Genomic DNA, 3,635 nt, shown 5'->3' on the forward strand with positions numbered 1-3,635 from the left:
GGGGGGGCTGGGAAGGGATATGAAGCCAAAGGAGGAGGCTGCAATTCTTGGTAAGAAATGTACGCATTATCCTGCCCATGTAATTGTAACCCCTCTGTACAGTATGTTCACAAATAAAAAATAAATAAATAAATTAAAATTAAAAAAAAGAAACAGTAGGGCTCACCAAGTCTGAAATATTTACTCTCTTGTACTATATAAAAAGAAGTTTGCCAACCCTTGCTATAAATAAAATGTAATGTTTTAAAGATAGTTTATTAAAAGAATATATATTGTCACCCATAAAACATGTCTAAGTGCCCAAGTTAGAGACCATATTATAAGAAGAATTTGGGCTGGGAAGGTGGCTCAATGCTAGAGTGCTTGCCTTGCATGCATGAGGCCCTGGGTTCAATTCCTCAGCATCACATAAGCAGAAAAAAACAAGTGGTACTGTGGCTCAAGTGGCAGAACACTAGCCTTGAGCTGAAGAGAAGAGCTTAGGGGCAGTGCTCAAACCCAGAGTTCAGGCCCCACAACTGACAAAAAAAAAAAAAAAAGCCTCGCACTAGTGGCGCACGCATGAAATCCTAGCTACTCGGTGGCTGAGATCTGAGGATCTCGGTTCAAAGCCAGCCTGGTCAGGAAAGCCCGTGAGACTCTTATCTCCAATAAACCACTCTGAAAACCAGAAGTGGCACTGTGGCTCAAGTGGTAGAGCGCTAGCCTTGAGCTGAAGAGCTGAGTGACAGTGCCCAGGCCCAGAGTTCAGGCCCCCCAACTGACCAAAAAAAAAAGGAAATCAGCACACTGCAGGGTTGTATTCCATTGTGAAAAGTAACAAAAAGAAAAATATTGCTAGTTATCTCCTACTAACAGTTTTACTCTCTTCAGATGATAAAATTGCCTTACATCTAGTCTTATTTGATTGGAATTCTTCTACATCACAGAAAAGTCGGTTTTAAGAAAATATTCTTTTTCTGAATCACACCAAATAAGTTTGATAAAGGTGACTTTATCTTTTAAATGGGACAATGTAATTGATTGTACAAGCACTTAGCCAACACTGAGCGTTGTTCTCTATAGCAATGCAAAATCATGGCAGCAGTAGTACTTTGCATCCCTACAGATACACTCAGGGCACATTAAATTTTTAAATGGAAAAAGGAAAAAAAAACTATCTTTCATTAGCTGTTATCAAAAATTCCTAATCAGAAGTGACAGGTGTTATGTCTGCTGTGGTTCCTCTGAAGGATGTTAAGAGGCTAAGTCTGTGGTGGTTGTGGCAGACCATCGATTTCCCATTGCCCAAACCCTTTTTCCCCTAATGGGAATCAATGTAGCGTGAATAAAATTAAATGGCCACTTAGTTCACATTTAGTCACCATAATGCAACAATGCCTGGCTTGAGAAAGATCCTTGCAAAGCCTTGGTTCCTGAAAGACTTCCTACCCTACCCCCCATCCCAGTGGCAAACTACGCTTCAACTGCTCAAGAGAAGGTAAACTGAGCCCAAGAATGAACAAGAGCCAGGAATGACATGATGATAGGATATTTCATGGTAGCTAGGGGGAGGTAGTAAAAGACTGCTTTTAAATATCAGCAAGGTACATTCTATCTTGAAAATGTCTTGATTATCTCGGGCTGTCAGTTCTTTCTGATATGAGTGTTCTTACCCTTCTATATTGTCATATTTGTTATCACAATTGCAGCTAGGTAATTCCTTACTGAGCTGTTTGATATCTACATTTCTCAGTGGGAAAGGAACTCCTCCGATTATATTGTATTGGTCTGTTTAGAGCAGAAATCCTTATGGCCAAAACATGAGGACTGTAAAAGTATGAAGTGATTAGCAAAACAAATCTCCCTATAACATATCTCAAAATATGTCCACGTTTTCCCCCAGTATCTCTAGTATTTATGAAAGTTTAGTTTTCCAGCTGATTTCTCAATTCCAAAGCAGTCTTCACGAAGTCAATAATTATGCTTGCCAAGTGATTTGGCCTAATTAGCTATGTGAAATTAAAGCTCTAAATTTTCTAATTTTTATGCTGATTCCAAATATTGGTACTAAAATACCATTCATGAAAAACTCAGCACCATCAATTTATGCTCCTGACCTTGATCTCAAATTTTACATCTGAATGTTGTCATTTTAGTGGTCCAGTACACTGCTCTTAAAGTCACCTGGATGAAAGACATTTACTTACATATGCTTTTTAAAATGGTGTTGGAGCTAAACCTCTTCTGAGGCAGTTAAACCTTCCCACATAAAAGTAAATAGATAATAGTAAGTTAAGAATCTCTGCCAAGTCACTGAGCCTCATTATAGTCACAAATACACTGTCAATCTCACAGTTTTAAGTGGGAAAAGCAATGCAAACAAACCCAAGAAAAGTCATCAATGTGTATGTGTGTGATTAAGTCCATGCAAATATCGCTACTGAAAATGTCCTGTTCATTCAGAGTTCATGCTGTTTGATTTGTTACTACATTATGTGCATCTTTCCTTCTATATTTCCTTTCCTTTTGTGTGTGTGTGTGTGTGTGTGTGTGTGTGTGCTGGTAACAAGACTTGAACTCAGGGCCTGTGTGTGGTGTGTGTGTGTGTGTGTGCTGGTAACAAGACTTGAACTCAGGGCCTGGGTGCTATCCCTTAGCTTTTTTTTGTTCAAGTCTGGTGCTCTACCACTTGAGCCAGAGCTCCACTTCAGCTTTGGGGGTTACATGGAGCTAAGAGTCTCATGAACTTTCCTGTCCCAGATAGCTTCGAACCGAGTCCTCAGTTCGACTAGCCATATATATTTATGGAATCCAAGTCCAAAACATGCCTCTGCAATTCCAGACTATGAAGTAATTCAAAACTCAACCCAAACGACTTCGCCAGACTTATTTCCTGCTACCCTGGACCCTGGACCCTGGGTCAGCATTCTCCTCCGTGGATGGATGGCTTTCCTGGCACAGGCCTGGCCTATGTGTCTCAGGTTCGCTTCGTTTCCCTCCTCAAAGGTCCCATCCCAGATAACCCTATCCACTGAGGAGGCCCAGAGCTGAGGATCTCGGTTCCAAGCAACCCCCAGGCGGGAAAGCCCTGGAGAATCCCATCTCCCATGAACCACCAAAAAGCTGGAAGTGGAGCTGTGGCCCAAGTGGTGGAGCGCCAGCCTTGAGGGGAAAACAGGGAACCGCCCAGGAAGAGGGTGCGGGCCACGAGTTCGAGCCCAGGACCGTCCCCTCCACAGGGCCCGGCCGCGTGGGTCCGGCTCGGTGCCACACCCGGCGGGAAGACCCTGCGCGGTGACCCGGGGGACCGGCCCAGGGCCGCCTCGGGACTGCTGCGGTGGTCACGCCGGGCGACCCCGGCCCAGGGCCGGGAAACGTACCAGAGATCCGCAGTTGTGCGGTACTTCTCAGGGGGCGCTGAGGAAATCTTCTTAATCAGATAGAAAAGCCTGTGCTGGGGTGGGACGCCGCGAAGCCCGGTGCGGGGCGCGAGGTCGGTCCCGACCACCGCACCAGAAAGGATCGCTCGGCCGCGGGGAGAGGGGGGGCCGCAAGAGCAGGGAGGAGGCCACGGAGAAGGCGCGGTGACCCTCACCAGCCCCGACTCCCGCACCGCGCGGGCGCCCTCAGGCGGCTAGGAAGCGCGGCCACCC

The sequence above is a fragment of the Dipodomys ordii genome, unplaced genomic scaffold, assembly GCF_000151885.1.
Source record: "Dipodomys ordii isolate 6190 unplaced genomic scaffold, Dord_2.0 Scaffold182, whole genome shotgun sequence".
In the NCBI taxonomy this organism is placed as follows: Eukaryota; Metazoa; Chordata; class Mammalia; order Rodentia; family Heteromyidae; genus Dipodomys; species Dipodomys ordii.